General features: G+C 47.3%; 1 protein-coding gene across 12 annotated transcripts in view; it reads right to left on the minus strand.

Moving 5' to 3' along the window:
• LOC118361866 (teneurin-3) overlaps positions 1-23733 on the minus strand; it is a 510845-nt gene that overhangs the window by 485974 nt on the left and 1138 nt on the right. The gene's annotated exons all lie outside the window — the stretch shown is intronic.

Below are 23733 nucleotides of genomic sequence, written 5' to 3' on the forward strand. Positions count from 1 at the left end.
CCTCTTTTCCTTCTCTTCTCTATCCCTCAGCCTGTCCCTCTTTTCCTTCTCTTCTCTATCCCTCAGCCTGTCCCTATTTTCCTTCTCTTCTCTATCCCTCAGCCTGTCCCTCTCTTCTCTATCCCTCAGCCTGTCCCTCTCTTCCTTCTCTTCTCTATCCATCAGCCTGTCCCTCTCTTCCTTCTCTTCTCTATCCCTCAGCCTGTCCCTCTCTTCCTTCTCTTCTCTATCCCTCAGCCTGTCCCTCTTTTCCTTCTCTTCTCTATCCCTCAGCCTGTCCCTCTCTTCCTTCTCTTCTCTATCCCTCAGCCTGTCCCTCTTTTCCTTCTCTTCTCTATCCCTCAGCCTGTCCCTCTCTTCCTTCTCTTCTCTATCCCTCAGCCTGTCCCTCTCTTCCTTCTCTTCTCTATCCCTCAGCCTGTCCCTCTCTTCCTTCTCTTCTCTATCCCTCAGCCTGTCCCTCTCTTCCTTCTCTTCTCTATCCCTCAGCCTGTCCCTCTTTTCCTTCTCTTCTCTATCCCTCAGCCTGTCCCTCTTTTCCTTCTCTTCTCTATCCCTCAGTCTGTCCCTCTCTTCCTTCTCTATCCCTCAGCCTGTCCCTATTTTCCTTCTCTTCTCTATCCCTCAGTCTGTCCCTCTCTTCCTTCTCTATCCCTCAGCCTGTCCCTATTTTCCTTCTCTTCTCTATCCTTCAGCCTGTCCCTCTCTTCCTTCTCTTCTCTATCCCTCAGCCTGTCCCTCTTTTCCTTCTCTTCTCTATCCCTCAGCCTGTCCCTCTCTCCTCACCACCCTCCCTTGACTGTCATTTTGCCTTGTTTGCTTCCCTTCTCAGCACAGCTGCTAGGCTCCCAGTAGAGACCGAGCCGCGGGGGTGTGTAACACTCTAAACCTTCCCCCTCCGCCGCTTGCTTCCTTCCACACTAAAATGTTACAGCTATGTAGAGCCAGGCAACGCAGCACAGCCTTGACTTGGGTCGGCTCCAGAGGCAATTATGATAATAACGAGGGTTTTAAACGAGCAACAGTGTGCAATTAGAGCCTTTAATTACCTGGCTTAATCCAGGGAAGATTGGAGATTGCAGCTCTACAGTCAGAACTTTCTTGTTTTCATAAGATCGTAAGCTACAGTACGTGTGTGAGGGGGAACAAGTATAGTCGGAGTAGAGAAGAGAGATGGGCTCCAAGAATATGACTAGGATGTAACCGTCATGACACAGACAAGCCTTTACGTCAGCAGTGGAAAGTAATGGAGGTTGTTGCCACTCTGAGTTACTGCTCAAATGGGACTATTGGTGAAAAGAGACGAGATAGATAGAACAAAAAGTTATCTAAAAGCCCTCTTGAAAGAGCAACAGAATGTGGCAGGCCAACACGGACGTTTCATAGAGAATATGTCATTCATAAACTCACTGCAAACTACCAAGGTGAAAACAAGTTCCCTTCACAACTCAGCAGGGGCAGCCCGATCCCTCTCTTTTTAAGGGAAAGTGGTGACTGGCGATGCTGCATGTTTCATGAGCTGTTTTCTGCGCCAGCAGTGAACAGGATTCACAAATGCAGAAGATGTGTAGCTGCTATTGAAACGCATGAGAACGTTTGAGAGTTCACAGTAACTCACGACTCAGGCCCTGTGTGGGACCACAACGCATCTCTGTGTGTGTGTGTGTGTGTGTGTGTGTGTGTGTGTGTGTGTGTGTGTGTGTGTGTGTGTGTGTGTGTGTGTGTGTGTGTGTGTGTGTGTGTGTGTGTGTGTGTGTGTGAAAGTAAAAGTAAGCTCCCCCTGTCAGAAATGAAACAGAAGTTGTAGCCCTGGGTGGGCCGGTCCAATTAAAACGCATGCAGAGAGGTGGGGTGTGAGTTTCTCTCCTACCGAGCAAACACAAACTTTCAAACTTCAAACTCGCCTAAATAAAACAACAAGCGTTGCAATGATGGCGGAATAAATCAAACTTCAAACTGACACATTTTTCACTCCGTTTTGCCTACTCAACAGTGATAGATAGGGAGATACCATCTTGTCAGCTTGTCTGATGGTCTCCATCAATGCTGCATGATGGGATTTAACACAGATTTTCCAGAGGGGGTATTTTTTATCCTCCTCGTGGAGGAGGTGGCTGGGAGTCCCTCTACAGGGCTAAAATGTCCCCCTCTCCCGACCGACCAGGTCTGTGAAGCCCCAGTATCAGTTCAGCTCCTAAAGTTCTGCTGCAGGAACTTTGTCAATGTCCTAAATGACACCTTATTCCCTACATAGTGCACTTCTTTTGACCAGGGCTTTGGTAGACAGTAGTGCACTATGTAGGGAGTAGGGTGCCATTTGGTAAGTGGTCCTCATAATGAAAGCTTCCTCTGCTTTCTAACTTATTTTTCCAAAGAGATGGATGGATTTAGCTGAGAGCTGCGGGAATGGAAGGAGAGGTATGATGAACAATGTTCTCTTGAGGTTTTTTCTTCTCTGTTCCTTCAGTCAAGTGGTAAATAACACCCACTCCTTCATTACCACACACACACACACACACACACACACACACACACACACACACACACACACACACACACACACACACACACACACACACACACACACACACACACACACACACACACACACTCCCTCCCTCCCTCCCTCCCTCTCCAGGTGTCATATTGAGATGTGCATCTATCTCAGAGGCGGACAGGACACCTGAGATGTATGAGCCTTTTGGAGCCTCGGCGCTCTCTGTCACGCTAGGCAGGATAACAGGAATGTTCTTTTCTAAATACACAGGCAAGACAGCCGGTGACAAACCCAGCTATCAAAACAGCTCTTAACGGCAAACAGGTTTGCGTGTGGAACTTGGTAACGTGGGACTAAAAAACAATTAAATGTAAAGGCGGGTCTCAAGGACACTGTTCTCACACGGGATCTGTTCGAGAGGAGGGGTTGTCCACCCACTAGTTCTCCTCTTTGTGATTTGTTTAATGAGAGAGAGAGAGAGAGAGAGAGAGAGAGACAGAGAGACAGAGAGACAGAGAGACAGAGAGACAGAGAGACAGAGAGACAGAGATACAGAGAGACAGATACAGAGAGACAGAGAGACAGAGAGACAGAGAGACAGAGAGACAGAGAGACAGAGAGACAGAGATACAGAGAGACAGAGAGACAGAGATACAGAGAGACAGATACAGAGAGACAGAGATACAGAGAGACAGACAGATACAGAGAGACAGACAGAGAGACAGATACAGAGACAGAGAGACAGAGAGACAGAGATACAGAGAGACAGAGAGACAGAGAGACAGAGAGACAGAGAGACAGATACAGAGAGACAGAGAGACAGAGATACAGAGAGACAGAGAGACAGAGAGACAGATACAGAGAGACAGAGAGACAGATACAGAGAGAGACAGAGAGACAGAGAGACAGAGAGACAGATACAGAGAGACAGATACAGAGAGACAGAGAGACAGAGAGACAGAGAGACAGAGAGACAGAGAGACAGAGAGACAGAGAGACAGAGAGACAGAGAGACAGAGAGACAGAGAGACAGATACAGAGAGACAGAGAGACAGATACAGAGAGACAGAGAGACAGAGAGACAGATACAGAGAGACAGATACAGAGAGACAGAGAGACAGAGAGACAGATACAGAGAGACAGAGAGACAGATACAGAGAGACAGAGAGACAGAGAGACAGAGACAGAGAGACAGAGAGACAGAGAGACAGAGAGACAGAGAGACAGATACAGAGAGACAGAGAGACAGAGAGACAGATACAGAGAGACAGATACAGAGAGACAGATACAGAGAGACAGATACAGAGATACAGAGAGACAGATACAGAGAGACAGAGAGACAGAGAGACAGAGACAGAGATACAGAGAGACAGAGAGACAGATACAGAGAGACAGAGAGACAGAGAGACAGAGAGACAGAGACAGAGAGACAGATACAGAGAGACAGAGAGACAGATACAGAGAGACAGAGAGACAGAGAGACAGATACAGAGAGACAGAGAGACAGAGAGACAGATACAGAGAGACAGAGAGACAGAGAGACAGAGAGACAGAGAGACAGAGAGACAGAGAGACAGAGAGACAGAGAGACAGAGAGACAGAGAGAGACAGAGAGACAGAGACAGAGAGACAGATACAGAGAGACAGATACAGAGAGACAGAGAGACAGAGAGACAGAGAGACAGAGACAGAGATACAGAGACAGAGATACAGAGAGACAGAGATACAGAGATACAGAGATACAGAGAGACAGAGAGGGAGAGAGAGAGAGAGAGAGAGAGAAAATCAGCACCTGTAGCTTATGCATCTGCTGAGATAGATAGACTGCCCCGCCGAGTGTTTAAAAGAGGAGACTTCTGGCTAGGGCATTTATTGGATGTCCTCAAATTAAATGAGGGTGAAAGCAGGACCATTACAGGACCATTACTCTACAGCATTGTAGGATAAATACCCTTGAATAAATACCTGGGAGACCAGTGAATCCAACATGAAATCATAGGCAGAGAGAAGATTAACACTCAACGAGTGGATACTCCAGATATGTCCCAAATGGCACCCTATGCCCTACCAAAGTGCTAGCCACTACTAGTGCACTATAAATAGGTAATAGAGTGCCATTTGGGATGCAGATTCTGCACTCTCTCCTACAATTTTCTACGGTAAGATAGGCCTACACGACGCCCTTGGGCCTCCGTCCCACCTCTGTGAAGGAATGAAGAAAATAAACTTTGGGTCTTTTTTTAGGGGGGGGACAGCTATTACACTGTGATCTGATGATCTCAAGAGAAAGGAAGATGGTACCGTAAAAGTGGCGAATCTTCAAAGGAACTGAGTTTCAGAACCCAACATTGGGCCTTAAACCACCTGGAGAATACTTCCTTATGACTATAACAGAAAGTCTGGGGCAGAATCAATCATCCGTTTACCTCATAAGGTAATCAATCATAAACGGTAGGGTTACGATGAGGTAATGTGCAGAGTGATGTGTTTGTGGCCGCCTGCCTGCACTAGTGTCTGCCTCAAGGTGCCAAAGTTAGTCTGCTGGTGCAACGTCGCGCCTCTGGGCTCTGCTCTGTGGGAGCTCTCCTTCGCTCGTTTGTCATGCACTGGTCGTTCCTCTCTTAACACAATTATGGCTGTTTGCTCTCCCACAACAGATGCTGATGAGGTGAGTGGGGGGGGGATCATCTAATGTACTACTGTGTGTGTGTGTGTGTGTGTGTGTGTGTGTGTGTGTGTGTGTGTGTGTGTGTGTGTGTGTGTGTGTGTGTGTGTGTGTGTGTGTGTGTGTGTGTGTGTGTGTGTGTGTGTGTGTGTGTGTGTGTGTGTGTGTGTGTGTGTTCGTGCGTGTGTGTGTTCGCCTGGCGATAGGAGTAGAAATTGAATTTTGATAATGGAGTACATCCATTTGGAGAGGCTTGGCAGAGTAGGGACAGTGAGGAATCCGAAAAGGTAGCGAGGAGAAGAGAGGAAGTGTAACGACAGTATGAAGCAGTATAAAGGATGAAGGATCGGACCAATATGCAGCGTGGTACGTGTCCATGTTGATCATTTATTAACATTGAACACCAAAAACAAAATAACAAGGAGAACGAAACGAAAACGAAACAGTTCTGTCTGGTTAAGACACAGAGACAGAAAATAATCACCCACCACTAAAATGGGGAAAACAGGCTACCTAAGTATGATTCTCAATCAGGGACAACGAGCGACACCTGCCTCTGATTGAGAACCATACCAGGCCGAACACATAAATACTACATAGAAAAAAGAACATAGACGACCCACCCCAACTCACGCCCTGACCAAATTAACACAAAGACATAACAAAGGAACTAAGGTCAGAACGTGACAGGAAGGAGGAAACACCTACTTGACCTCCCTGTGTGTGTAAGCAGAAAGTGAGATCCGGAGTGGTGGAGCCAGGCTGCTTACTGTAAACTCACTTCAGATGAGGGACACTCTGTCACCCAGAATGCATAGCAGCGTCCAGAGCCAAAGATGCAGATGATTGATTATGTACCAATGGGTGGTCCGCGGGATGTGCAGATGACATGGGAGCCTGTAAGTAGTAGTAAGTGTGTCCACTAAGTTAAATGGATTTGAGTAAGGCTACATGAGTAGTGTTTAATGCACATGGCTAATGTGTTTAAAGAGACTAATGTGTTTAGAAGTGGAGGACACTGAGCAGAGGTGAGATGAACGTATGTGGATGACATAAACAGAGGATTAGTCAACTATTTAGAAAGGAGCGAGTGTAGAGACTAAATTAAACCGGTATGGATGAGAAGTGTGTGTGCATGTGTGTGTGCGTGTGCGTGTGTGCGTGTGCGTGTGTGCGTGTGCGCATGCGTGCGTGTGTCGGATGTGACAGCCACTCCCGTAATTGCCAACGCTGGGAGCTCAAGTGTTCTGCGGCTTATTTTGTTGGAAATGTCAGTGCTTCCACATGGGACAGAGGGTTGAAAAAAACACAAGCCAAAACAAACCGAAAAAATGTGGATGTCAACACTATTTTAAAGCGCCGTGGGACTCTTTCACGGTACAAGAGACAACAACATACATCATCGGCACGGTGGGTTTGGTTGCTACACAACGTTACGGTCTCCAATCAAAAGGTCATTGAGAGGGAAGACAAAACAAAGAGCAAGAAGTAGGTCATATAATATTGAGGGAAACTTCAGATGAGGGTTTTAGTTAGAACAAAATTGCACCTGTATTTACAGAAGGGCTGTAATAACCCTTAGTTCAAATGTACCTAGAGGCAGGGCCACTTAAATAAATAAAGCATGTTTCTTTCTCTTCCACTTTTTCAAATTAGTAGTATTATCAAAAATAATGAGCGAGATCAGTTTAAGTCACATAAAAATGTGACTTGGCTCAGGGGCAGTTCAAACCATAACAAGTACAGGAAATACTTACCATTTGTACTGATTACTGCAGTGTTTAAATCAGGCTATATCTGAACATTTTACAGGAGTAACTTTCTACTTTACAGACGTCACTAAAACATTGTCTTCCTCACCATGGGTGGTAACACTTCATTTATGGGCAATTTAGAAGTGTGGAAGAAAATGAACAATAATCATATACTCTTCTGTGGAATTAGTGACAGTTTTGGACACTTAGGAAAAGTCAACGGGGGTTATTTATTTTCTCTTTATCTCCAGAAATACCCGAAAGAAAGAAAGAGAGAGAGAGAGAGAGAAAGAGAGAAAGAGAGAGAAAGAGAGAAAGAGAGAGAGAACTTTTGCCCAGAGCCTATAGGGCCAAAAGTAGTGCACTATGTAGGGAATAGGATGACATTTGGGACTCAGACAACGAGGCCTGGGAAGAGAAGAGAGAAGAGGAATCCATGCATGAGCCAAGAAGGTCTGGAGAGACTAGAGAGTGACGAGATGCTTGGACCCAGAGGAAGAGACACTTAATGATGAAATGGTGTTGAAAGCTACCGAGCCACACGGCCCTCCTCTGTGAGAGAGCAGAGTCCCAATGTTTCCACCCCACTGAAGCCTTACAGGCCAAGGCAGACTATCAGCTACAGTGACATTCAGAGAACACACACACACACAGCTATAAGAAAAGCCATGAGGTAATACCCCTGTGATGCTGTATAAAAAACAACAACCCATCTACGTAAAGATGATGAAACATGACAAATGTCTTGCTTAATTAAATCCACAGACTAGACCGTTTTAGAAGAAAGTAGACCAGAAGATATTGACAGTTGACAGCCAATCCCCTACTGTACCCTTCTAGAGGAGGACAAAGTCAAACTGTCTCTGAGCAGCAGGCGACGCTGGACAGGTGGACACCACATCACTGAGGTACACACACACACACACACACACACACACACACACACACACACACACACACACACACACACACACACACACACACACACACACACACACACACACACACGTCAGACACACACACCACTTGACCTGGCCTGCAGCACCACCTCCATCTCGCAGTCTTAATTGCATTGGAATACACTTTGTGGGAGAATGCAAATCTGTGGCCAATAATAAAATAAAAAAACATTGTCCTTCACTTCCGTTCGCTCAGCCGGTAGCTATGATGAGCGGGAGCGACCACTAGCCACCGTGATGCAGTTTGTACTTCCTCTCCTCTCTCTGCCTGACGCCTGCCAGATCAAATTATCTCCCACCGTGATTGGTCTTTCGGTGTGGGGGGGTTACACAGTCATCACCCTCTCTTGGCTTGACTTTGAGTAGGGAAAAGTGTGTGTGTGCAGCATACTTTGGAGCAGGTAATGGAGAGCATGCTGGGATAATGGTTGTACAAGAAGCTGCCATGACACCTCTACCAGGGGTAATTTGGGCAGACAAAAACTAGACTCTGGTAGGTTGGCAATACACACCGCCACACACAACATACACTTTAGAGACAAGCACACACACACACAATTACATACACACACACAAACATACACCTGATATGACGCAGCAGCTGCCATTACTGCTTTCCCAGTGGCCTCAGCCAAAGTAGTGGGCCAAGACAGGAAGATGGACAGGTGAGGTGGGAGGGGGGGATCGATGGAGAGAGAGAAATAGAGAGATGGCATGAGAGAGAAAGGGAGCAAGAGCGATTGAGAGAGATAAATAGAGACATAGAGCTGTGTAGAGAGAGAACAGACTGTGGTGCTGGGCTCTGCTCTGAGATATTACAGGTTAATTAACAGGGTGGCACGAAGGCAGCATGTCATGTGTGCAGCCGGGTTGAGAGGTGGGCGAGACAGAGGGGGCGAGGTGTGTGACATTCAGCCTGGCCTCCTCACATGTCGGTCGGGAGCTCTACTCTCCCTCTCTCTCAACACCCTCTCCCTAGCTGTCTCTCTCTGCATATCACCTCTCTCTCTCCCTACTTCCCTCTCTCAACATCGCTTTCTCTTTCTCTCTCTGCATATCACCTATCTCTCTCTTTCTCTCCCCCTCTCTGCCTAATTCCCTCTCTCAACATCTCTTTCTCTCTCTCATATCGCCTATCTCTCCATAAACACCATTATGCCGTTCACACTCACTCAATCTGTCCACTGCTGCTCCGAGCCAATCAACTGATCCCTCCTCTGCTCCGAGCCAATCAACTGGAAGATACATGTGGCAATAAGAACAGTCAGGCATTCATTCTACAGGGAATGGCATTAAGTAAAGGCCACAGAATGGGATATATCAAAATGAATAAGCCTAGGTCTATAATAATATCTTAAGACGCACTGTAGAATATTCTAGAAGGACATCTCAAAGCAAATATAGGCCCAGGACTATTACAAGGTGTAAACCACAATCTACTGTAGGATATGTGTCTGTCGAATGTGTGACATGTCCCACACTAGACAACCTCCGTAAAGCTATGACCAATCAAGGACACACCCCCAGCTTTATCAAAGTGTTTGACATGGAGATTAAAACCACCGTGAACACAGAGAAAAATGTTCAGCAAAACCAACACAGTCAATTCCAGGGGATTTGGAGCCATTGTTTGATCTAAACTTTTGGGGGGGAATGGAACTAGCAGTGGGCTTTAAAACTAATTCCCATATGGTTGTGCATAGACAACATTTTCTGTTTTAGGAAAGTAACTTCTAAATGTATTTTACGAGACAAAAAAAGGGTGTTTATTATCAAACTTAAGGGTCATATCCTTCCAATGATTTCCCCTCCCTTACCTCGTATCTAGCCTAAACGCCCAAAGCCACCATCAAATTAATAGAAATTGGTGGATTATTTTGTTTGTTGGCAATTTTGTTGTTCAAATGGACATTGAGACAATATATACAATTACCATACAAAAACCATACAGGTCTCCCAGTGGTATAATATAATAACACATGGTTGGGGAATGTGCATTTTTCATATTTTCCATCTGAATTGGTGGGATAAGGAGGTATGGTTTTGAAAAATACACCTTTCCCAACCATGTGTTATTATAGTATACCACTACAAGACCAGTCCAACATTTCAAATTGAACTGAAACACACATGTAGCCTAGCTACCAGAGTTAGCCTAGCTGAGAGGTGGCCTAGCTACCAGAGTTAACTTAGCTGAGAGGTGGCCTAGCTACCAGAGTTAGCTTAGCTGAGAGGTGGCCTAGCTACCAGAGTTAGCTTAGCTGAGAGGTGGCCTAGCTACCAGAGTTAGCCTAGCTGAGAGGTGGCCTAGCTACCAGAGTTAACCTAGGTGAGAGGTGGGCTAGCCTAGCAGAGTTAGCCTAGCAGAGTTAGCTTAGCTGAGAGTTAGCTGCCTAGGTGAGAGGTGGCCTAGCTACCAGAGTTAGCCTAGCTGAGAGGTGGCCTAGCTACCAGAGTTAGCCTAGCTGAGAGGTGGCCTAGCTACCAGAGTTAGCTTAGCTGAGAGGTGGCCTAGCTACCAGAGTTAGCTTAGCTGAGAGGTGGCCTAGCTACCAGAGTTAGCTTAGCTGAGAGGTGGCCTAGCTACCAGAGTTAGCCTAGCTGAGAGGTGGCCTAGCTACCAGAGTTAGCCTAGCTGAGAGGTGGCCTAGCTACCAGAGTTAGCCTAGCTGAGAGGTGGCCTAGCTACCAGAGTTAGCCTAGCTGAGAGGTGGCCTAGCTACCAGAGTTAGCTTAGCTGAGAGGTGGCCTAGCTGCCAGAGTTAGCTTAGCTGAGAGGTGGCCTAGCTGCCAGAGTTAGCTTAGCTGAGAGGTGGCCTAGCTGCCAGTTTGTTTTTTCATTTCCCCCTTCACCTCTTTCTCTCTTACCTTACCACTCGTTCTCATTAAGACTATGGAAAACTTGAGGAGCGGATGGGTCGATGTTTTCATTTTTCAAGTGCTTGTAGCCATTAGACGGCACCAAATCATCCATCAGGCAAATGTGTTTCTGGTTAGGGCCTGTCAATTTAACAAGTAGCGAGGCTCAATATGCAAGATGTATTACACTCCATTTCAATAACCTTCATTATTTCTTTCAAGTGTCGTTTGTTTCGTTCTCCCTTCTTATCCACACACACACACACACACACACACCACACACACACACACACACACACACACACACACACACACACACACACACACACACACACACACACACACACACACACACACACACATCCCATCCCATCCTCTTTCACCGACAGCAGCAGAATCTCCTTGCCAAATTCAGTACTTGAGCCGCAAACCACTCCGAGCCAGGTGACATTTGATTTGCCTATGATCAATCAGAAGCAAAGCCTCATTCCCATTTCCAAACCATTGGCCACAGACATAAAATGATACCTGCGTGCCAATCCACCCCATCTAGACTTGAGGAAGGGTGCAATTCTATATCTTTGTGGTGCTGCAGAAAATTCCAAACGAATAAAATGTGTGGGATGTTGAATTCCAACTGAAAGCGCCCATAAACTGAAGTCAAGCACACGTAAATGAAAGCTCTCCAAAAATGCCTACCATTGCCATTAACAAACCTGGGCTCATGTGAACCCATATAAACAGTTCTGGAGTTCTCTCAATAATAATAACGAATATAAATTACCGCAGACTACAAATTGTAAAACAAAGATTGCAACAGAGATATGTGTTTTTTAAATGTTATTTATAAAATCTAATTCATTCATTTAATCCATGCACACTCCAAAACAGCTGAGCAAAACAATTGAAATGTAGCCTAACCACACAAATCTAGTCAAAACACAATTGCAAAATAAATCTTTTCAAAACCATTTTCTCTGTAATTGCTAAAAAACCAACCCAATCCAAGAAGATATATAAACAACTCATTCTCAACGAGAGCAAAGGACCACACCCTTCTCTCTAGGTCCCAAATGGCACCCTAGCACCTATATACAGTAGTGCACTCCTGTGGGCCCTATAGTGAAAAGTAGTGCTCTACATAGGGAACAGGGTGCCATTTGGGAGACATCCTCTAATTACACCTGCCATGATCACTTTGGCTCAACTGTAGTGGTCGGTCGTTATAACAACAATAGGGAAGGAGTACTTGGGGAAACATGTAGGGCTTGGAATTGTCAGGGATCTCACGGTACAACACTATCAGGATACTTAGACGCCGATACGAAATGTATTACCGTTCGCTGTTTCAAACGTATTGCTCACTATATGTCTGCTGCAGAGACGAGAGACCGTGAGAAAATGAGTTTTTGTCAGTCGGGGAAATAAAAGTGCTGAAAACACGTTGGTTCACTATTTAAAAAGAAGATGGAGAACAAGTCATGAAGGAAAAATACTGTAATTGTGGTGCAGGTACAGCCGACTACGGCAAAAATAATATTGCAATATTGCAAAAACGATACAATATATTATTTTTCAATAAGTAACTGTATGCCCATCACTGGAAACATGCAGTGGATAAGTTCTGTGTGTGTGTGTGTGTGGGGGGGGGGGGGGTGGGGGACTGTGTCAGTGTGAGAAAGAGGGGGAAATCCCCCAGTCTGTTGTCGCTTTAATGAACATATCTGTCCCTGGCTGGCTGACGGGCTCGGCTTTAAGAGGTTACAGCGTCTCAGTCTCGGTCTCTACCTCATTCTGGTCACAAAGCTGGACTTTGTAGGAATGTTGATCTCTCTCCAAAAAGCGAGGGTGGGTTAGCCTCAGCTCCGGCCTTGGCTCTCACTGAACTGAATGGCTGAATCAGTCCCAGGCTCAGCCACAAAGAAAAGAGAAGAATGATAGCTTGATCAAGACTGCTTCACCGAGAAACAAGTCTGCTTCACCGTTCTGTGAACTACCCCCACCCCCCCCCACCCCCGACCGTAAGAACGCCATGGGGGGAAACGCGGTTCATATTTGTGTTCATGACCAACCGTTTATTTACTGCAGCGGTCATACAAAACACAGCGCAAAAGAAATCACACAGGTCAAACACATATCTGCTGTGAAAAGGACAAGGTCAGAGTTCAGAGAGATTAAAAGCAGGCATAAATAAAAGAAGCTACGCTTCAAAGCATCATGTCTCCACAAGACCACAGTAATATCAGCCGTGCTGAAAGGGAAATCGCCATTTTCAATGACTGAATGTCAGAGGAATTTCTCGGGCCTATTTTTAAATACGGTATTATACGTCAATTCTTCTAGCCTACCTGAACACATTCAAATCAATAGCACCATATATCAAAGAACGTGCAGTGTATCTGGTGTCTGAAACTAAGACATTACATTCAAATTACAGAGAGAATAATCACTACATTACCTTCAAGCTGAGCTCTTGTCCAAAGCGTTTTTTAATCAGTCACTCACAGATAGTTTTTTCATATACAGTATTGCCATGACTGTAGGCTACTCATATTCAGTACAGTACTCCTGTGACTGTACACAAGTTGCTCAGCCGGGTTCCTCTGTGAACGAGCAGCGCCCACATTTTAAACAGGTACGGCAGAATAGGGGCTAGGTCACATGGTGTTGAGCTGACGTACCCTACACGCCTGACGGAACATTGGGCAGGCGGCACACCAGCAGCCAATCAGAAATGATTACGGAGGGAGCATGGTAAGCGAATGGAGCAGGGCGGTGTGAGGAAAGCACACTTCACATACAGTGCTAAGAGGAAACATCCGTCACGAAAATACAGGAGTCAATCATTGAGAGGTCTAAAGAGCCATACGAGCGAAGCCATACCAGGTCTTTAGAACACAGACAAAGCTGACAAAGAAACATCACTTCAACCATAACTAAATAAGAAATTCCTTTACATTTTTCAATTATTATTATGAATATGATTATTGTTTATCTTACTGTACATCTGAGACACTTGGGAGAGATGCACCACTAGACTTTTCAGTAAAGGATGTACATCTTGTACATCTTTAAACATTGGGATTTATAAATGCAACAGCTGGGGAATGGTACATTTTCTGCTTGACGCTGGAGGGTCAATTAATAATGGCGGAACTCGCGCTATCTCACGGATGGTACTCATGAACGCACACACAACTAGGAGACCAGACCGGTGTGTTGGCCCATTTGGCAGACACAACTCATCACCAACCCTGAAGCAACAGAGCAGCGGAGGGACACACACACACACAGTGGAGCAACACACACACACAGTGGAGCAACACACACACACACACACACACACACACACACACACAGCACACACACACACACACACACACACACACACACAGTGGAACAACACACACACACAGTGGAGCAACACACACAGTGGAGCAACACACACAGTGGAGCAACACACACACACACACACACACAGTGGAGCAACACACACACACAGTGGAGCAACACACACACACAGTGGAGCAACACACACACACAGTGGAGCAACACACACAGTGGAGCAACACAAACAGTGGAGCAACACACACACACAGTGGAGCAACACACACAGTGGAGCAACACAAACAGTGGAGCAACACAAACAGTGGAGCAACACAAACAGTGGAGCAACACAAACAGTGGAGCAACACACACAGTGGAGCAACACAAACAGTGGAGCAACACACACAGTGGAGCAACACACACAGTGGAGCAACACAAACAGTGGAGCAACACAAACAGTGGAGCAACACACACAGTGGAGCAACACACAGAGTGGAGCAACACACAGAGTGGAGCAACACACACAGTGGAGCAACACACACAGTGGAGCAACACACACAGTGGAGCAACACAAACAGTGGAGCAACACAAACAGTGGAGCAACACACACAGTGGAGCAACACAAACAGTGGAGCAACACACACAGTGGGAGCAACACACACAGTGGAGCAACACAAACAGTGGAGCAACACACACAGTGGAGCAACACACACAGTGGAGCAACACACACAGTGGAGCAACACACACAGTGGAGCAACACACACAGTGGAGCAACACACACAGTGGAGCAACACAAACAGTGGAGCAACACACACAGTGGAGCAACACACACAGTGGAGCAACCCACACACACAGTGGAGCAACACACACAGTGGAGCAACACACACAGTGGAGCAACACACACACACAGTGGAGCAACACACACACACAGTGGAGCAACACACACAGTGGAGCAACACACACACACAGTGGAGCAACACACACACACAGTGGAGCAATACACACACACAGTGGAGTGACACACACACACACACAGTGGAGTGACACACACACACACACACACACAGTGGAGCCACACACACAAGCACACACACACACACAGTGGAGCAACACACACACACAGTGGAGCAACACACACACACAGTGGAGCAACACACACACACAGTGGAGCAATACACACACACAGTGGAGCGACACACACACATACACAGTGGAGACACACACACACACACACACACACAGTGGAGCAATACACACACACTGTGGAGTGACACACACACACAGTGGAGTGACACACACACACACACACACACACACACACACACACGACACACACACACAGTGGAGCAATACACACACACTGTGGAGTGACACACACACACACACACACACACACACACACACTGTGGACACACACACACACACAGTGGAACAATACACACACACAGTGGAGTGACACACACACACAGTGGACACACACACACACACAGTGGACACACACACACACACACACACACACACACACACACACACACACACACAGTGGAGCGACACACAATGCATACAATGTCTCCCCAGCTGGAGGAAGTATTGGGAGTCGGAGGTGAGACGTGTGGAGAGCCGGAGGTGAGACGTGTGGAGAGCAGGAGGTGAGATGTGTGGAGAGCCGGAGGTGAGATGTGTGGAGAGCAGGAGGTGAGACGTGTGGAGAGCCGGAGGTGAGACGTGTGGAGAGCCGGAGGTGAGACGTGTGGAGAGCCGGAGGTGAGACGTGTGGAGAGCCGGAGGTGAGACGTGTGGAGAGCCGGAGGTGAGATGTGTGGAGAGCCGGAGGTGAGACGTGTGGAGAGCCGGAGGTGAGACGTGTGGAGAGCAGGAGGTGAGATGTGTGGAGAGCAGGAGGTGAGACGTGTGGAGAGCAGGAGGTGAGATGTGTGGAGAGCCGGAGGTGAGACGTGTGGAGAGCCGGAGGTGAGACGTGTGGAGAGCCGGAGGTGAGATGTGTGGAGAGCCGGAGGTGAGACGTGTGGAGAGCCGGAGGTGAGACGTGTGGAGAGCAGGAGGTGAGACGTGTGGAGAGCAGGAGGTGAGATGTGGAGAGCAGGAGGTGAGATGTGTGGAGAGCCGGAGGTGAAACGTGACTTGTGTGGAGGAAGGAAAACGGGGAAGGTTCAGGACAAATGATCCAGGGATCAGATTCGGGGCAGCCCCATCCTGCCCCCACTGGCGTCCAGACACACACACACGCACACACACACACACACACTTCATTACATCCCCATCAAAGCAAGTAACTGGCAGAGACCGCTCACTGCCGAGGGTCAATGTCTCAACTCCAGTTGAGCGTTCCTATAACGTGTGTCAATATGGCCATTGGCTGTAGGTACATGGATGGTCCACTGACATAATATGTCAATAAGTAGTGTCTTAAGAGCTGTATCGCATGTCGAATATTCGGTTTCAGATTTTTCATCAATTAGTTTGTATTGAAAAAGTGATTTTTGATATTGGGTTTTTAAATATTTTTAAGCGGGTTGTTACCTGAAAATAGCATTTTGCAACACTTTGTTAGTAAGCACCAAAGCAGGCATTCTGCAAGGGAGAACCAGGATGTTGTGTTCCAAACACCATCAAATTCAGGGACAGAGTGAGCGGGATTGAGTATTATCCAGCCAACGGAAAGAGTACTATTTTATTTTTGTTTTCGCACCAAACACACATTCACACCTCCAGATCTCTATTCATTGTCAGTTCAGACCACATGTTCATTTCACATCAAACCATATGGTTCCAACTAACACAAGAGATTCGGCAAACATCTGGAAGAAACGTATTTTGAACCATATTTTACACATAAAAGTTCTTGTCAAACTAGAATTGTCCAACCAACCACATAAATCCATAGTGAAACAACCAGTTTACAGTGAGCCTACATATTTAGATATTGTGAAACAACGTGTGTTTACAGTGAGCCTACATGTACCAGAGCCCCCAAAAATGATCCTACATATTTAGATATTGTGAAACAACGTGTGTTTACAGTGAGCCTACATGTACCAGAGATGGCAACAACAACAAAGCAATCCATCATCCTTTTAGACTCTGACATAATGCCATCATAGCCTGTAGTGCCTGGAAAGGGAGGAGTCCATTAATATTTTAGTGAGGTTCATGGGGAAAGACAATTGGCTGATGTTAGGAAGGGCAAAATAAATCTGAAGGTGGTTGGAGTTCGACACGGGGAAAAAAGATAGAGCCAATAAAACCACTCTAAGCTTAAATAGTGTGTGTGTGTATGTGTATGTGTGTTTGTATTCATGTGTGTGTGTGTGTGTTAATCCCTTTGAAGTACTCTGCACCTTCACATTCTATAAAGAGAGGTGGAGAGGGAGAACATGTTCTTAAAAAGGGAAAATAAAATCGAAAACATACAAAGGGTCTGGGTGTGTGTGTGTGTGTGTGTGTGTGTGTGTGTGTGTGTGTGTGTGTGTGTGTGTGTGTGTGTGTGTGTGTGTGTGTGTGTGTGTGTGTGTGTGTGTGTGTGTGTGTGTGTGTGTGTGTGTGTGTGTGTGTGTGTGTGTGTGTGTGTGTGTGTGCGTGAGTGTGTGCATGTTAGTGTGTGTGTGTGTGTGTGTGTGTGTGTGTGTGTGTGTGTGTGTGTGTGTGTGTGTGTGTGTGTGTGTGTGTGTGTGTGTGTGCATCATTACAGAGACACACAGAGAGGTTTCCATTCTAATAATACGCCGACTCTCTGCAGTGCTGTTCATTGCATCAGCAGCCATCGCCATCGGACTCGCAACAGAACAATACATAAATGCATCAATACAGCCTAAGTGTTTTAGCAGGTGTATTGGGGTGTGTGTGTGTGTGTGTGGGGTTCACTGGGCCAGAATAACATCCCCACACACAGCTGCCTTTCATTAAGGTTCACATGCTGCTATCATAACAAATCGCCTCCCTCGAAGAGTGGGAGGTAGGGGGGGTGGGGGGACGGCAGGCGGGGATGTGTCGGGGAGTTTTTATGTGTGTGGGGGGAGGAAGTGTGTGTGTGTATGAAATAAATCACAAACATTCACCTTTCCCCTCTCCAATCTCTCCCTGTGATATGTTGTGATTGACAAAGTCCCAGACAGACAGAGGAGCTGTCCTCCCTTTCCCTTTCCTCGTCCCACCATGCCACAAGTGCACTCAACTCAGTGAGCTGGGAGCTGCTCGGGAGCTTGGCTGGGGCTGGTGTGCACTGTGCACTGCTTGCCCGTGGCGGAAGGGAGCCTCTCCTCTAACCCCATCTCCTCCTCCCTCCCTCCCTCCCCTCCTCCTCCTCCTCACCCCCGACCCTCCACCGTTTCAGCATGGCTGGGCTGCAATGAGCCCTGCTCCAATGAAACACGCTATTCCAGGCAGAGTGTGGCGCTCGGTGCCGCCGCTCCTCTCCTCTGCTGCACTGCTCACACACCACACTTAACAAGCTGCTGGTGAATCAGCCTTGTGCATGCCCTTGGTGGCTATTCCCTTACTCCCTTCTCTTCTATACATCTGGCGCTCTACCTTGGCCTCGCTTCAGTTTTCATGTTTGCTTTACCACTGCCACCGCCTGTCTAAGGAGAGGAGGCATTCTCTTCAACAGGCCTCGACGTATCTCTCTTGCCCTATCGTTTGGCAAGCCTCTGAGGTGAAGTACTGGGTCTTCTGTTCAAACGGCATTGATCTGATAGTATTAATGAAGCAAAGGCACATTTGACAGAATTAACACTTCAATATGTCACTGAAAAATGAATTAGAGGCTATATTTACACAGAATAAACCATCTGGTGCACACAGGGAAGTAACGGCGACTCCTGAATAAGAACACACACTGTTGATGCGATCAGAATGACAAGTGGCAACCGTCTTTCAACCGGTCACACCTGGGCATGGATTTCGAGTGAGGATCACGACGGCCAAACGGGACTTTATTAACATCATTATAGTAACAAATGATGCCTTCTCTCCATCCAAAGTACCCTGCACAACCGCCACCAAAGGCCCCGCCATGAGGTTTTTAAAAAATCACTGGCTACGTATGAGTAACAAATGAAACCTCAGATCTCCAAAGTGATCCCATCAATCATCTGAGAGTTATTGTGAAGTAATAAAATCAGATTTTTTTGGACATGGGAGATCGACGTCCCCTAGTGCACCGAACTATGTCAGAAATTGATTACGACTGCGCTTCAAATGAATTTGACCCGCTCCACTCCACCTCACCCCGCTCCATCCCGTCTCACCCCACCTCACCCGCTCCACCCCGTCTCACCCCACCTCACCCGCTCCATCCAGTCTCACTCCACCTCACCCCGCACCATCCCGTCTCACTCCACCTCACCCCGCACCATCCCTTCTCACTCCACCTCACCCTGTTCCATCCCGTCTCACTCCACCTCACCCCGCTCCATCCCGTCTCACCCCAACTCACCCGCTCCATCCAGTCTCACCCCACCTCACCCGCTCCATCCCATCTCACCCGCTCCATCCCTTCTCACTCCACCTCACCCTGCTCCATCCCGTCTCACTCCACCTCACCCGCTCCATCCAGTCTCACCCCAACTCACCCGCTCCATCCAGTCTCACCCCACCTCACCCGCTCCATCCCATCTCACCCGCTCCATCCCTTCTCACTCCACCTCACCCTGCTCCATCCCGTCTCACTCCACCTCACCCCGCTCCATCCCGTCTCACCCCACCTCACCCGCTCCATCCAGTCTCACCCCACCTCACGCTCCATCCAGTCTCATCCCATCTCACCCGCTCCATCCCTTCCACCTCACCCGCTCCATCCTGTCACTCCACCTCACCCGCTCCATCCGGTCTCACTCCACCTCACCCGCTCCATCCCGTCTCCATCACCCCGCTCCATCCAGTCTCACCCCCACCTCCACCAGTCTCACTCCACCTCACCCGCTCCAGTCTCACCCCACCTCACCCGCTCCATCCCGTCTCACCCATCACCCCGCGCCAGTCTCACTCCACCTCACCTGCTCCATCCCGTCTCACTCCACCCACCTCACCCGCTCCATCCTGTCTGACTCCACCTCACCCGCTCCATCCGGTCTCACTCCACCTCACCCGCTCCATCCCGTCTCACCCACCCGCTCCACTTCACCCCGCTCCATCCAGTCTCACCCAACTTCACCCCGCTCCATCCAGTCTCACTCCACCTCACCCGCTCCATCCCGTCTCACTCCACCTCACCCGCTCCATCCCGTCTCACCCCACCTCACCCCGCTCCATCCCGTCTCACTCCACCTCACCCGCTCCATCCCGTCTCTCACACCCACCTCACCCGCTCCATCCCGTCTCACTCCACCTCACCCGCTCCATCCAGTCTCACCCACCCGCTCCACTCCCACCTCACCCGCTCCCCGTCTCCATCCCGCTCCATCTCACTCCACCTCACCCGCTCCATCCCGTCTCACTCCACCTCACCCGCTCCATCCCGTCTCACTCCACCTCACCCGCTCCATCCCGTCTCACTCCACCTCACCCGCTCCATCCCGTCTCACTCCACCTCACCCGCTCCATCCCGTCTCACTCCACCTCACCCGCTCCATCCCGTCTCACTCCACCTCACCCGCTCCATCCCGTCTCACTCAACCTTACTCTGCTCCATTCCCACATCATCCCTCTCCATCACCCTCCACCCACCCGGGAAGCATTTGTTTCCCGGGTAGAAACCTTTGTCTGATTTAGGCCTACCAGGGGCGTTTCATAAAGATAAAACCTTCTGCAAAGAAGGTGTGTCAAATACATCATGTTCTGATCCTCACATCTAGACCTAAATAATAGAAATGTATTTTTCATTTTTCAAACTAACTTTTGGTGTTTGCTTATTACCTTCAAAATATTGGTCTTAAAAGTTATTGTTTAGGGCGGGAATTTAAATGCAGCAATTTCCTCACTAAAAGGCAATTAAATATCTTTCATTGTGGTTATTGATTACCTAGCCTAATCATACAGTTCCCCTTTGCAGGGTAGGCCGGGCTGGCTCCCTGTGCCTGCTCAGAAGACCGGCTGGCTCCCTGTGCCTGCTCAGAAGACCGGCAGGCTCCCTGTGCCTGCTCAGAAGACCGGCAGGCTCCCTGTGCCTGCTCAGAAGACCGGCAGGCTCCCTGTGCCTGCTCAGAAGACCGGCAGGCTCCCTGTGCCTGCTCAGAAGACCGGCTGGCTCCCTGTGCCTGCTCAGAAGACCGGCTGGCTCCCTGTGCCTGCTCAGAAGACCGGCTGGCTCCCTGTGCCTGCTCAGAAGACCGGCTGGCTCCCTGTGCCTGCTCAGAAGACCGGCTGGCTCCCTGTGCCTGCTCAGAAGACCGGCTGGCTCCCTGTGCCTGCTCAGAAGACCGGCAGGCTCCCTGTGCCTGCTCAGAAGACCGGCTGGCTCCCTGTGCCTGCTCAGAAGACCGGCAGGCTCCCTGTGCCTGCTCAGAAGACCGGCAGGCTCCCTGTGCCTGCTCAGAAGACCGGCAGGCTCCCTGTGCCTGCTCAGAAGACCGGCTGGCTCCCTGTGCCTGCTCAGAAGACCGGCTGGCTACAAACCAAAGTTAAGCTATCAAAAAGAACATAAAACTTCCTCGCACAATGAAAGTGAGCACAATCATTTGAGAAAATATAGTAAAAATACCATAAAAGATGTACAATACTTGAGTAAAAATGAGAGACAGCTTGAACAGAGCAGAACAAATATCTGGCCTCTTTCTCTCTCTGAGAAACACACAAGAGTGAACTATAATAGTTTAACTGTGTATCAAATCTCTCTGTGCAGTGCCACATTATAGCCTGGTTCAACTCCATAAGACCCAGTCCCTGTTTAAACAAAAGCCTATTTAGGAGGATCCAGGAATCTTTCGTCAGGCCTCTATCTTCAGTCTCATTTTTCAGACGCAATTACAGAACATGAAGATACCTCGGCTCTTTGTTTTACCTACACTGGCTGTCTGCACCATGTCCAGGCTGTTTAGAGGGCACTGGTCTGAACCTACTGGAGTCAACCACTATAAATGGATTATAAAAATAAATAAAACATTTTTTTACAAGAGCGCAATCTAATTTTACAATGTTTAGAAAAAAGGAATGATGTTATGTTGAATTATATGTAATGTTTTCATTAAAGATACTAGTGTGTGTGTCCCTCTATTTCTACTTTAAAAAATAATACAAAATATTTCACCTTTATTTAGCCAGGAAGGCCATTTGAGAACAAGTGCTCATTTACAACTGCGACCTGGCCAAGATAAAGCAAAGCAGTTCGATACATACAACAACACAGAGAGTAAACAAACATACAATCAATAATAAATAAATAAATAAATAATGCTACTGACTAACGGTGGTGTGCTGATTCTGAGAACAAGATGCAACATAACCGTATGCACCTTTTCAATGAAATAATCTACAACTGTAAAGTGGTTGTGCTGACCTTTAAGAAAAACTGAAAACAGTCCCTATGTACTGAAATAACTACAAAATGTTTCATAGCATTACACATTTAAACTGGTGTTTCTGATGTTCAATAAAGTATCTATTGACTGTCTAATAAATAATTGTTACAGGCCTGCTGTTTCTTTAACCAATATAAACCCTTAAACAATGTTTCACCCCATATCTTAAAATAGCCTAACCTGGGGGTTACATTAAAATGAACGAATTACGGAACATTTTATTTCTGCTGTAGGCTAAAGGGACCTCCAGGCTCAGTGCCTCCGGGGGAAAGAAGGGCACGGGGTAAAGAAGTGAGCCAAATCACACACTACACACTCTGCACCATATCTATCTAAGGGACAACGACATGATTCATAGTCCTTTTTAAAATGTATGTGACCTGGAAGCTTTTCAAATATTTTGGTATACCGGTAGCGTATTCTATTATATCGCATTGTTGGCATCCCCGTTGGATAAAGACTAGGGTCTATATTCAACCCGTAACGCTGAAGAGCCGCTTTATAGCGCAATTGAAAATGAAAGGCAAAGTTCCCGCGGTAGCATAGACTGCATTCACGGTAAACGCGGCATATGTTGGCTCAATGTGAATGATATGTATATGTATATCTGCAATCTGTAACGCTTCAGCGATACACATTGAACAAAGCCCTAAGACTACTTACATGGGGATACATCTGTCAGGCTACAGCTTTAAGGACCCGGTGAGGGGACGAAGCCAGTCCCTTATAATAAACCAATACACGTTATTGATAACCAGCACCGTATGCCCAGAAATGATGACAAAGTGAAAGCTTTACAGCGTTCTGTCATGTGTTGTGAAAGGTCCTAGATAAACCGTAATGATACAGCGTATTAATAACACAGTGGAGCAACATATCATGTATTTGTCGCCTTTGTAGAGAAGGAAGACAACGATGTATAATTGTTTTCTCCATTTTATGCATTTGTCTGACTATCGACCTGTGCCCGTGTCGCCAAAGAGCACCTGATACAAACGAACACTGGCAGAACAATTAAAGGACTAAATACATCTACATGAGCAACAACAATGGCACTCATAATAGGCAGAAATGTCTCCCAAATTTGCGAAATAGCAACAATGTCAGATAACTGAATTTTTTCAATTTAAATAACTGACATATAGTTGTGTGGATGGATTAAATTACAACATAAAAGTACTGTAGGCCTTCAGCTGTA

The sequence above is a fragment of the Oncorhynchus keta genome, chromosome 29 (genome assembly GCF_023373465.1).
Source record: "Oncorhynchus keta strain PuntledgeMale-10-30-2019 chromosome 29, Oket_V2, whole genome shotgun sequence".
Lineage (NCBI taxonomy): Eukaryota > Metazoa > Chordata > Actinopteri > Salmoniformes > Salmonidae > Oncorhynchus > Oncorhynchus keta.